The sequence below is a fragment of the Triticum aestivum genome, chromosome 7A (assembly GCF_018294505.1).
Source record: "Triticum aestivum cultivar Chinese Spring chromosome 7A, IWGSC CS RefSeq v2.1, whole genome shotgun sequence".
Classification (NCBI taxonomy): domain Eukaryota; kingdom Viridiplantae; phylum Streptophyta; class Magnoliopsida; order Poales; family Poaceae; genus Triticum; species Triticum aestivum.
Window position 1 is genome coordinate 192,182,157 of NC_057812.1, and position 13,981 is coordinate 192,196,137.

A 13,981-nucleotide genomic window follows, 5' to 3' on the forward strand; every position below is an offset into this window, starting at 1 on the left:
AAAAATAAAACAGGGGAGCTATACGCGAGTTATTGATATACAACATAGATATGCTAATACTATCAGGACTAAGTTCATGATAAATTAAGTTCAATTAATAATATTACTTAAGAACTCCCACTTAGATAGACATCCCTCTAGTCATCTAAATGATCATGTGATCCATATCAACTAAACCATGTCCGATCATCACGTGAAATGGAGTAATTTTCAATGGTGAACATCTCTATGTTGATCATATCTACTATATGATCCATGTTCGACCTTTCAGCCTTAGTGTTCCGAGGCCATATCTGCATATGCTAGGCTCGTCAAGTTTAACCCGAGTATTCTGCACATGCAAAACTGGCTTGACCCGTTGTATGTGAACGTAGAGCTTATCACACCCGATCATCACGTGGTGTCTCGGCACGACAAACTGTAGCAACGGTGAATACTCAGGGAGAATACTTATACCTTGAAATTTAGTGAGGGATCATCTTATAATGCTACCGCCGTACTAAGCAAAATAAGATGCATAAAAGATATACATCACATGCAATCAAAAATACGTGAAGTGATATGGCCATCATCATCATGTGCCTTTGATCTCCATCTCCATAACACCATCATGATCTCCATCGTCACCGACTTGACACCTTGATCTCCATCATAGTGTCGTTGTCGTCTCACCAACTATTGCTTCTACGACTATCGCTACCGCTTAGTGATAAAATAAAACAATTACACGATGATTGCATTTCATACAATAAAGCGACAACCATAAGGCTCTGCCAGTTGCCGATAACTTTTACAAAACATGATCATCTCATACAACAATTTATATCTCATCACGTCTTGACCATATCACATCACAACATGCCCTGCAAAAACAAGTTAGACGACCTCTACTTTGTTGATATAAGTTTTACGTGGCTGCTACGGGCTTCTAGCAAGAACCGTTCTTACCTACGCATCAAAACCACAATGATTTTTCGTCAAGTGTGCTGTTTTAACCTTCAACAAGGACCGGCCGTAGTCAAATTCGATTCAACTAAAGTTGGAGAAACAGACACCCGCCAGCCACCTGTGTGCAAAAGCACGTCGGTAGAACCGGTCTCATGAACATGGTCATGTAATGTTGGTCCGGGCCGCTTCATCCAACAATACCGCCGAATCAAAATAAGACTTTGGTGGTAAGCAGTGTGACTATTATCGCCCACAACACTTTATGTTCTACTCGTGCATATCATCTACGCATAGACCTGGCTCGGATGCCACTATTGGGGAACGTAGCATGCAATTTCAAAAAAATTCCTATGATCACGCAAGATCTATCTAGGAGATGCATAGCAACGAGACAGGGAGAGTGTGTCCATATACCCTCATAGACCGAAAGCGGAAGCGTTAGGTTAACGCGGTTGGTGTAGTCAAACGTCTTCACGATCCAACCGGTCCAAGTACCGTACGTATGGCACCTCCGTGTTCAGCACACGTTCAGCACGATGACGTCCCTCGAATTCTTGATCCAGCAGAGGGTCGAGGGAGAGTTCCGTCAGCACAACAGCGTGATGATGGTGATGGTGACATGATCCGTGCAGGGCTTCGCCTAAGCACTATGACGCTATGACTGGAGGAGCAAACTGTGGAAAGAGACGGCGCCCACATCTTGGAACAATTGTTGTGTCTCCAAGGGGTGCCCTGCCCACGTATATAAAGGAGGGAGATGGAGGAGTCCTACTAGGACTCCCATTCCTAGTAGGATTCGCCCCCCCCCTTCTTTTCCTTCTCATGGAGGGGGAAATGGGGAAAGGAGAGGGAGTAGGAGAAGGAAAGGGGGGTGGCGCCCCCTTCCCTAGTCCAATTCGGCCTCATCCCTTGTGGGGGCGCACCAGCCCCTTGTGGGCTGGTTAGCCTCCCTCCTATGGCCCATATGGCCCATATCTTTCCCCAGGGGGTTCCGGTAACCCCTCTGGTACTCCGGTATGTACCCGATACACTCCAGAACCCTTCCAGTTTCCGAATACTACATTCCAATATATCATTCTTTACTTCTTGACCATTTCGAGACTCCTCGTCACGTCCGTGATCTCATCTGGCACTCCAGAAAAATTTCGGTCACCAAAACACATAACTCATAATACAAATCATCGTCGAACGTTAAGCATGCGGTCCCTATGGATTCAAGAACTATGTAGACATGACCGAGACACATCTCTGGTCAATAACCAATAGCGGAACCTGGATGCTCATATTGGTTCCTACATATCCTACAAAGATCTTTATGGGTCAAACCGCAATAACAACATACGCTATTCCCTTTGTCAATGGTATGTTACTTGCCCGAGATTCGATCGTCGGTATCATCATACCTAGTTCAATCTCATTACTGGAAAGTCTCTTTACTCGTTCCGTAATGCATCATCCCGTAACTAACTCTTTAGTCACATTGCTTGCAAGGCTTATAGTGATGTGCATTACCAAGAGGGCCTAGAGATACCTCTCCTATACTTGGAGTGACAAATCCGAATCTTGATCTATGCCAACCAAACAAACACCTTCGGAGACACATGTAGAGCATCTATATAATCACCCAATTATGTTGTGACGTTTGATAGCACACAAGGTGTTCCTCCGGTATTCGGGAGTTGCACAATCTCATAGTCAGAGGAATATGTATAAGTCATGAAGAAAGCAATAGCAATAAAACTTAACGATCATTATGCTAAGCTAATGGATGGTCTTGTCCATCACATCATTGTCCTAATGATGTGATATCGTTCATCAAATGACAACACATGTCTATGGTTAGGAAACTTAACCATCTTTGATTATCAAGCTAGTCAAATAGAGGCATACTAGTGACACTTTGTTTTGTCTATGTATTCACACATGTATCAAGTTTCTGGTTAATACAATTCTAGCATGAATAATAAACATTTATCATGATATAAGGAAATATAAATAACAACTTTATTATTTCCTCTATGGCATATTTCCTTCAGATTTCCTGCGATGTAAAAAACCAGCAAAAAACAACAACTGGCACTAGACACTGGGTCAATAGGTTAGTCCCAAAAAATGATATAAAGTTGCTATAAAATGATTGTAAAACATCCAAAAATGATAATATAATAGCATGAATACTTCATAAATTATAGATACGTTGGAGACGTATCACCAAGGAAGACTCGGCAGTTGTTTTCCACATGGAGTGGGTACGAGGGTTTACTGGTTTGGCTGTAGTGTGAGGTTGTCGTCGCCAGAGAATATCAGGAGGTGTGGATGAGTAGAGGGATGCCAGGCCAGGGATGCGAGTAGGGTGGGGCCGTGAGGCCTGCCCGGCAGCGCAGGCGACCACGGGAGGTGGGAGTAGGCGGTTCCACCGGCGCTGGTTTGGGCGGCTGGAGCAGAAAGATCAGAGACTGAAGAAGCACGATTGTCATTGTATTGACATATAACGGTTTAATGTTGGTAGAGTCGATTGTTGACTAAGTTTCTTTTTTTAGAAACCTTGTGTACGCATGAACTTAGTAGGCCCACAAGTCAGTCTCCAAATTTGCGGCAGATAACATAGAGCCCATTTGCTATTCTTTTATAATTGTAGCCCACTTGCTAATTCTTAAGGGATTTATTACAACCCATTTTCTATCCAGGACCACAGTGAAAAAGTTCAACCTAATTTTGCATATTTCGATGGAGTCCGAACTATTTTAATCCAGAAATGATAAACATTTATTTTTTAAGAACTTATTGATTTGCCAAAAAAAATTGTTTTATTTTTGTAAGCTAATAAGACGCGGGAAAATTGAGTTAGTTTTAGGGAAAACCAGTGGTAAAAAAATCAGTATTAGGAAGGAAGAAAACAACAACAAAAAAATAAGGATGTAAATATGAAAAGGGAACTTTACGTATTTTCAATATAATAATACATGTATATGAACTAGTGAAACTATAGGTAGGGATTAGAAAACGGAAGTAGGACATGGCGTTTCAAGAGAAAAATATAACTGGGTTGCGTGTTCTAAGAGAAAATATAACTAAGGCTGGCGGGCCAGAGGCCAGTTCATACCTGCTCGATCTTTGTGTCCCATTGTCATCATGTGCTGGGCCTGTTAAAAACAAAACCAAGCCTGGGCAGTCTAGAGCCCAGTTGAAACTTGTTTGACTTGAAAAAACAATGTACCTGCTGGATCCCAGTTATCAGTCTGTACTTGCAGAATTCTCTCATTTATTGACTACGCTGAAAATTTCGTAGGTGTCTCAGACGTCAGCATTATTTTTCCATCGTGATAATAAGTGCATGCACTTGCTTGCATACGGCCATGGACCTGCTGGTTCCCTACGGTTAGGTTGTGTATGGACAATCGTTTTGTGGTTCCATAGACGAATTTCATGCAAATCGGATGGTTTTCAGTAAAATCAGACTAAATACATTGCATCTTACGTATTCCTTTTTATTATGGAATATTTTACATATTTTAACTAATAATAACCGACTAGGCCTTTTTGAGTCCATGGGAGGCGCTTCACGCCATCGAGGTCGCGACGCTTAACTGTTCTGGAAGGCCCAAATTCATCGCTCCTCTCTTTTAACAATTTGCAGTTGGGATTGGCATGCCACATATTGTCATGTCGTGTAGCACTGTGTTAGGTCACCCCTAGCACTACATATTGTCATGGCATGCATCGTGATGCATCTGTTTGCATTGTATTTATTGTTTCTTCCCTCTTTTCTCTCCGGTAGACACCGAGACTGACACTGCTGCTAGATACGACTATAATGTCGATGACCTCTCCTTCTCAGCAGAGCTTCCAGGCAAGCAAATCCCCCTGATACCGCCTACTCTTTCCCTCTACTGCTTGCATTAGAGTAGTGATAATTGTTACTGTCTCATCGGTTGATCCTATACTGTTGCATAGCCTTTCCTTGTTACTGTTGTTGATACTTTACCTGCTATCCTAAATGCTTAGTATAGGTATGCTAGAATTCCATCAGTGGCCCTACATTCTTGTCCGTCTGCCATGCTAAACCCTAAACCCTAACCTTAAACCCTAAAAGTGATTCACACACTGGGGGCTGAAAGGACTTCTCTCCCTACGGCCCCCTGAATGATTCTTTGTGGCGAAGCGGGCAGGTTGAGACCACCTAGGAGAGAGGTGGGATTGATCCCTGGTCGGCGTTCGCAGTTATTTCTTAATAACACACCTAACGAGTTTGGATATTTGATATGAGTTAGTCGTTGACCTATATGCACTAACCGCCACATGGGAACAGTTATGGGCACTTGCATCGTACGTTTTCTCCCGAAAGCTTTTCAGACATCATAGTTGAGTGGCACGCACCGGGGTGGTCCGCGTAGGCACCTGCCTTGTATCAGGAGGTAGCCAGGACTGATCCCGTCTGTCCTCACAACATGCAGGAGTGCAACGGGCAATGGGCCCAAGACCCCTGCACACTTAGGATGTAGACCGACGCGTTGACCTCTCTAGAGAGCCTAGATAGGGCTACAACGTGTTGATCTTCTGAGGTCAGGCATTACCTAGGAAAGCGTGTCCGGTCAGAGCGATCGAGCGTGTTGGGTAATGTGGTGCACCCCTGCGGGGAAGTAATCTATTCGAATAGCCGTGTCCATGGTAACATGATGACTTGGAGTTGTATTCCGACCTCTTACAACTAATACCGGATACTTGATAAAACACACCGAGATAAGTGACAGATACAACCCGGTGATCGCTCTCTCACAGGGAGACGAGGAGAGGATCTCCGGGTAGGATTATTGGTATATGATGATACTTGTTACATACCAGCTACTCTCTTCTATTGCTTCAAGATGGTGGCTGCCAGAAGACCTAGTCTTCGATAGGACTAGCTTCCCCCCCCCCCTTACTCTGGCATTCTACAGTTTAGTCCATAGATACTACCCCTTTTATTGATACAGATGCATATGTATTGTAGATCTGATGTAAGTCTTGCGAGTACTTTGAATGAGTACTCACAGTTGCTTTGCTACCTCTTTTCCCCCTATACCCGATTGCTACGATTAGATAACGGAGCCCTGGAGCCAGATGCCACCACCGACGACTACTACTACTACGTGGAGACCATCGACGACCAGGAGTAGTTAGGAGGCTCCCAGACAGGAGGCTTGCCTTTTCGATCATTGTTGTTTTTTGTGCTAGCCTTCTTAAGGCAAACTTGTTTACTTATGCCAGTACTCAAATACTTTTTGCTTCCGCCGACTCGTTTGTATTCGAGCCCTCGAGGCATAACTTGTAATATAAAGCTTATATGACTTTAATTTGTGTCTAGAGTTGTGTTGTGATATCTTCCCATGAGTTCCTGATCTTGATCGTACACATTTTTGTGTATGATTAGTGTACGATTGAATTGGGGGCGTCACATGCGTGGAGTTCAATATGCCTCGGTAATTAAATCCATCATGAGAACCATGATATGTACAAAACCAAATGTTTCTTGTGCACTAAGTGTTATTAGCAGGTACCAAAAGTGATCCCGGAGTGGCTCACTGGACAACTATTAAAATATTATTAAGTACCTCAGAAGGACAAAGTACATGCTCCTTGTCTATAAGAAGATGAAGAGACTATTGTAATTGGTTACACAAATAAATAGCTCCATGATTGATATAACTGATTAGCTGGCTATGTTTGGAATAGTTGCAAGCCTGAACACTATTGTGGATTCTATAGCGAAAGAAGAATATGTTGAGGCTTCAGATGCTTCAAAGTAGGAAGTCTAAATCAAGAAATGTCATGATATAGTTGGTGTGATCCTAAATGCAATGAATCTAATGATACTATATGCTGAATAGTAGTGACATTGCTAAAAACAAAAGGAATCTAGATCCCACGTATAAATCAGACATAGCAAGCACAAGTATCACAAGGATTTGAATGTGTCAGACCCTATGACGAAGGCTCTACCATGAGAAAATCATGAGCAACATAGGTGTTAGAGAAATAATGTAATTAGATTATTGACTCTAGTGCAAGTGGGAGTCTTTTGGAGATGTGCCCTAGAGGCAATAATATTGTATTATTATATTTCTATGCTCATAATTAGGAGTTTATATTCTATTCTATAACTATTATGATCCTAGAATATGTGATTCAGTGGAAAACTCATATGTAGGTGTGTAATGATAAACGACAAAATAAGATTCCTAGTCTCACCTTTAAGACTAGCTCAAGTGTTGTTTATGATCATGTTTTTCGAATCTTAGGATATCGTTAAGTGTAACGATAGTCCTAAAACAACATTGAGAGTGTGACGTTAGAAGAACGATCATATTGAATCGACCCAATCTTGTTTGTTATACATTGAGATAATACCGTCAGAAGTCAATTGTTATAACACGGGGTGTTAACATGTAATTTAGTTCCTTAGACCATGAGAGTATCTAAACTTTGGGGTTGCTCAAATGTCATTAGTAACACCGTGATCATAAAAACAACTTACAAGTTCATCAGAAAGTTTGACAAAGGACTAGATAGCTCGAGAGTAGAATTTGCTCCTCCTATAGAGAGATATTTTTAGGGCCCTCTCGTTGTGATGACATCCATCATCGTCTGGACAGACACAGATGACTATGTCACGGGGATGCCGGAACATGACAACGAAAAAGAAGAACAAAACTGGGAACAGGGAGACCGGTATAGTGAGCATGTGAATGACTCAAGATGATACCGATATATCTCACATTGGGTTTTGCAAAGTATTGTGAACCAAAGGGAATATCACATCATAACCAAAGGTTCACTAAAATGTCATTCATGTACTCATAGGGATCGATATGGACGTCCACGGTTCTGCTATTGGTCATTGAACGAAAAGGGTTGTGTTCATGTCTATGTTTTACGAAACCTACAGGGTCACAAGTTTAAGGTAATCACGATCTACTGGGTGTTAGTAGGACTAGAATAATGAGAATATATTTGTGAAATAGTTTCCCTAATATTCAGAATAGAAAGGATCCAGAAACGTTTCGGGGTCACCAGAAGGGTTTCAGAGTTTATCGGGCAATACCGGGTATTTTCAATAAATAATATATAGGTGGAATTTTTTTGATGATGTTAATTAATAATAAAAAAGACTCATAATTGTTAGGAGGATTTTATATTTAATTTAATATTAACGAGCCTTAAAAGGCTAAGTGGTGGAAGAAGGGCCCAATAGGGGGTGGCGCCCCTTTTGGCCATATTGGGAGGCCAAATTGGAGTGGGGGAGGATTCCTCCTCCCCATAGGGTCGGCGCAAGGGGAGAGGAAATCCTCCCCTTGTGTGGCGTCCCCCCCTCTCCAACCTATATATACTAGAGATTTTCGACACATTTAGACACAAAAAGTTTTGGAGCCTCGTCTAGTTCCCTAGTTCCAGTTCTAGTTGATCAATTAAAACTAGACCTAGATCCTCTAATTCTCATAATTAGAAGCCTAGTGTGGTTCTAATATCCTCCCTCTAATTCTCCATCGATGATTAGATCTGGACGGCAAAAGTGTGGTTCTAATCTCCTCCCTCTAATTCTCCATCGATGATTAGCTCTGGACGGCAAAAGCGTTGCCAGATCATGAAGACCGTACGCTTGCAATCTATGGAGAGACCGTCTTTCAGTCTTTCATTCGATGGACTGTTCATTGGTGATTCGACAGATCGTTCATCTACAGTTCGAGGGACTCCAAGTACGATCTACACCGACTTGTCTTCTTCCGCTACAACTCAGAATCGGTAACGATCTAATCAAACCATTCATTGCATCTTTATAGTGTTCCCGGTAGATCGTAGGACAATTTTTTTTGTTTTTCTACTATGTTTCCCAACAACATGCACGAACCACCAACATAGCCGTTAGCGACCGTCTAGATCAGAGCGGTTCGGGACCGAGAGGCACTAGGCCGGGAAGGCGGTTGGTGAAATTGTAGGTACAGACCACATCCATGACAGTCACCCCTTGCGTCGTCGACGGGTGGGCCAACCTGGTTGGTGCCACCCATCCCTCCCGCCACCACTACAAACATCACCCCCTTCGGTTGTCATAGGGGCCGCCTCCCCTAGGTCTTCGGCGACCGAGGTATCAACCTCGGGCGCCCTCTCGACGGTTTCGTCCGCCCCCCCCCCCCCCTCGGCCAGGAGAGGTCCTTCGGGACGACACTTCGATGTCCTCCATGGCGATAGGCGAGGGGGCTCGCGGCATCGTGTCACTCTCTGTCATCTCCGGCGGTAGATAATTCCCCTCCGATAATGGAGTATGCGGGAGCTTGCGGGGAGGGCTGAAAGGCAAATAATAAAATAACTTACATAATTGAAGCAAGTGGACCGAAGATAAACAGTGAGTTTCTGAATACTTATGATTCGGCCAGGGGCTTCACCCTGAGAGGTTTCTTGGGGACTAGTTTGGACTCTGAGTCCGAACTGTCCGAGAGGATCAACTTCCCTCTCTTGGGCGCCTCCCCCTCTGGGTCTTCGGAGGCCGCCATCTTCTTCTTCCTTCCCTTACGGGGTGAGTCACTTTCCGCCGCCTCCTCCTCTTCTTCCTCACCTCCCTCATAGGAAGAGAGGGCTTAGGTCTCTCCGGACACCGTTTCCGAGGGACCTTTGTGGTGGGGGCCGCCCTCGGCCTCCTTGCCTTTCTTCTTCTTGGTTTTCTTCTCCGGCGCCTGATAGGGCGCCGGGACCAACATCTTCGTCAGCTAGGGTGTGGTCGGGTTCTCAGGCAGCGGTGCTGGACAGTTGATATGCTCCGCCTTTGCCGTCCAGCCTATACGAAAAGCAGGCATATAACCTTTGTTATATCTGAAATATTGACCGAATAGGTCTTTAGAAAGATTATGCTTACCATCGTGGTCGGGTTCTCGATGTCGAGCCCGATGTCTTCAGTCTTCTTCAGCCACTTTTTCTGAGCCTTGAAGAGCTGCTTCCATATATCTTTGTGTGTGGTGCCGAAGAAGCGCTTCAGGGTCCATGGCTCCTCTGGATTGAACTCCCACATGGGGGAGGCCCGGAGTTGGCAGGGAAGGGTGCGACGAAAGAGCATCACTTGAATCACGTTTGTGAGACCGGTGTTTTCGCCCAACATATTGGAGATGTGTTTTAATAGCATCCGCACCTCCGATTTGGACCCACAATCAAGGTCCTTGGTGGTCCATGAGGTGAGTCTCGTGGGGGGTCCGGATCTGAAGTCCGACGTGGCGGGGTTCAGTGATGTAGAACCACTCCTGCTGCCACATCCCCTTTGGGCCAGACGGCGTTGGGGATCTTGCTTACCATAGCCCCACCACAGTCTGCATGCTGTCCGTCGACCACCTTCGGCTTTAGATTGAAGACCTTGAGCCATAGGCCGAAGTGTGGGGGGATGCGAAGGAGAGCCTCACACACGACTATGAAAGCCGATATATGGAGGAAGGAATTTGGAGCTAGACCGTGGAAATCTAGCCCGTAGTAAAACATAAGACCCCAGATGAAGGGGTGGAGGGGAAATCCTAGCCCCCGGAAGAAATGGGGGATGAACATGACCCTCTCACCAGGCTCCAAAGTAGGGATAACCTGATCCTTGTCAGGGATCCTATGCGCGATATCCGCAGATAGATAGCCCGCGCTCCGGAGGTCCTTGACGTCCTTTTCGGTGATAGAGGAGGCCTCCCACTTGCCCTTGGAACCGGACCCGGCCATTGCTGGGGAGGGTGGCAGCGGTGGAGAAGATCGGAGCTGTGAGCATTGGAGCTTGGAGGTTGGAAGACAGGGGCTAGAGGAAGGCGTGAAGAAAAAGGAGGGATCTTTATCCTTTTATAGACGGTGAAAATACCAAATGTCCCCCTCTTAAGCCATAAAACTTGCATGTTCCTAATGAGATTGTGTGTAAGTTGCGGTTGGATTACCCAAATCATATTGATGAGAATCCCGTAATGGGCGGGCATGATCTCTGTTTTGACGAGACGTGCCAATGGAGGCTAGACCTCGAAACGTGAAACGGGAAGCATGAAAATGATTCAAAATAATGTTAAAGAGTCAAGTGTGACGCTTCACCGAAAAAGTTATCAGTAAAAGACACTATTCCTATTTTGATGTCTTGCCTTCATGGCTAAGGGTTGTATTGATTATGCAGAGCCGAACACAGTTCCTTTATGCAAGAAGTTAACTTAAAGTATTCAGGAGAAGGAACTCTCCTTGCAATGCTGAAGATAATCCGCGCGCCGAACACATCGTCATCGAAGACTGGTTCGGGGGCTACTGAGGGAATCATGGATTAGGAGGTCCTCGGGTGTCCGGTCTATTCGATATGGGCCAGACTGATGGGCCGTGAAGATAAAGCAGAAGGCTATCCCTCGTGTCTGGGTAGGACTCCTATGTGCGTAGAACGACAAGTTTGGTGTCCGGGTGTAATGTTTCCTTCCTCTGCAAGCCGACTCTGTACAACCCTAGGCCCCTCTGGTGTGTATATAAACTAGAGGGGTTTAGTCCGTAGAGGCTATCAGAATAATCATAGGCTAGACAATTAGGGTTTAGCCATTACGATCTCGAGGTAGATCAACTCTTGTAACCCCTATACCCATCGAATACAATCAAGTAGGAAGTAGGGTTTTACCTCCTTTAAAGAGGGCCCGAACCTGGGTAAACATCGTGTCCTCATTGTCCCTTATTACCATCGATCTTCAGACACACAACATGAGACCCCCTACCCGAGATCTGTCGGTTTCAACACCGACAACCCCACCACATCTCCCTGCCTGACACCATATATGGGAAGCGCCGAACTAGCCACCACCCGTCGCCTCAGAAGAGCTCAAGCACCGTCCACATGGGCCGCTCGTAGACGAGATGCCACCGAGATGCGACCTGCCAACCTCTGTAGAGCTCCGCACCGCCGATAGGCCACCGTGCCGCCATGGACCACATCCCATGCATTCGGTGGCCTCCGTCACCACCCCGCGACGCCAACGACAACCAGGCGCCATATACGACCAGATCTCGCAAGCATGCATCGCCAGCAGGCTGCAATAGCCGACGACCATCGGCCTAGGCGTCGCTGCAATGCGGCCAGGCCCCGTCGACCAGGCTGCCCTCAGCACCAAATCCAGCCGAGCAACAGATCCATCAAAGGAAGGCCAGTCAATACGACGCACACTGCCGCCGCCCACCACTAGTAGAAAACAGGGCTTTGGTCCAGGCCGAGGTGGCCCATTAGTCCCAGTTCAGTCCAGAACCGGTACCCATGGGACCATCTGTCCCGGTTCATGAGGCCAAGGGCCTGCCGGGCCTCGTGGGGGCATTGGTCCCGGTTCGTCATGCCCCTTTGGTCCCGGTTGGTGGGACGAACCGGGACCAATGGGCCTCGCTCCTGGCCCAACACCATTGGTCCCGGTTGGTGGCTTGAACCGGGACCACAGGCTTCCCTTTGGTACCGGTTCATGCCACGAACCGGGACCAATGAGGTACCTATATATACCCACTCGCCAGCGGGCAGAGCACTCCACACTGCTCTGTTTGTCTGGCTGGCGAGGGGAGAGCATTGTGGTGCTCTAGCTCACCTCCTATGCACATGAGGTGTTCGATGAAATGCCCGAGCCACACTAGTTAAGCTTTCTCCTCTCGAACCTCGACCTCAAAGCTTCATTTTCCTCGAGATTTGTCTAGGTTTAGCGGCCCGTCACGTCCCACTCCCGTCTTCTCCGTCGTGGATCGCCCGCACCGATCTTGTCGCTGGCACCACCGTGGTGAGCCTCTTGTTCTTATCTTCTTTCTGAAAGAAAAAAAAATCTTACTTTAGCTAGATAGATACTTGTCTAATTTTCTTACTTTCATTATTGCTTGTTATTACATAGTGCGATGGTTTTGGTATCCGCCCCCGTCGGCCCTCGTCATGGCTATGATTCGGATGTGGTATATATTATCTTTTTATAACTATTTGGTTCATTTATTGTTTATGACAATTATGCCGACCAACGTGACATAGATTTTATTTATCTAGGAGGTAGTTGAACCGGAAATTCCAACCAACCCTATTGTCGAGAGGTTAAATTTAGTTGAAGAAGAAAACAATTACTTGAAGGAAAAAATAAAAAAAATTGAGGAGGAGAAGATGATATTGGAGTTGCATGTTGCGGATGTCGTCGATGATCACAAGATCAAGATGGATGTAATGCGGTTGAAGATGAGGAAGATTAGAAAATATGCCATTCATACCGAGGCTTGGTATCATTATGCCGTTGGATCAATTGTTACCTTGGTTGCGATTATGATCGCATTTGTTTTCGCATTGAAATGTTTTACATAGTTTCAATGTATGGTTTAATTAATTAGATGCTCTAGAGAGCTATATGTTGTTAGATGAGAACTATGTATGTACTTTGGTTTTAATGTGATGATGAACTTCTATTAATTTGGTCACTTAATTATTTATTCATGATGTTCTGTAATGGTTTTTGACACACTTAATTATATATAATGCACGTAGATGAACCGGCAATGGATGTACGGTGGCAGACACACCTCCAAGTACATTAAGGACGTGCATGATTTTCTCGAAGTGGCCAAGGCAATACAGATTCGGTCCTTTTCTGAAGACTCCAGAGAAGTTACCATACGAGAGGACCCCGGAGGAGAACGCCGACATCGCGCAAGCCGAAGTGAGGAACTTCTTTGAAGGGGTGAAAGCAAAGAAACATCCACCTCCGGAGGAGAAGGTAGATCCAGTGAAAGCGAAGCGCACTCTGGCTGCCCTGAAAAAACCAGCAAAGTCTCCGCCGAAAGGCAACTATGAGCGCATTATTGAAAAGTCATTTGTCGAAGCGGAGCGGTTGGGAAGTACTGTCAGTGATCAAAGGTTAAAAGAACGACGAGCTGGGAAAAAAATTCCCCAGCTCGACAAACAAGCGAACCAATCGTGCCCCCCGCTCAAGGTGCCTACTAATGATCCGAGGATGGTGCCCGGTTATAACAATCTTGGAGATTACCTGCCTGACAATGTACATTATGAGTTCTTGGA